The following is a 275-nucleotide window of genomic DNA, read 5'->3' as shown; positions in this document are numbered from 1 at the left end:
TATAAGAAAAAACTTATTTATAATTTTAAACATTGGAGTTTCACTGATATTTTTAGTAAAATTCTGATGTATCTATGTGTCTTACCATTGACTAACATGGATCACATCTCTACTGTTCACAATCCTTTACTGTGTGTCCTTCGAGGATATTTTTAGTTTTCTCTGTAAAGGTCTTGTCCACTTTTAAAGAGATTTATTCCTTTGAATCTTATGGTTTATGTTATTTCTTTTTCCTCCATTTGTTCTATTATAGTTCATGCTTAGTTATAAAATAA

This window comes from Piliocolobus tephrosceles, chromosome 18 (assembly GCF_002776525.5).
Source record: "Piliocolobus tephrosceles isolate RC106 chromosome 18, ASM277652v3, whole genome shotgun sequence".
Taxonomy (NCBI): domain Eukaryota; kingdom Metazoa; phylum Chordata; class Mammalia; order Primates; family Cercopithecidae; genus Piliocolobus; species Piliocolobus tephrosceles.
This window is presented reverse-complemented; position numbering follows the sequence as displayed.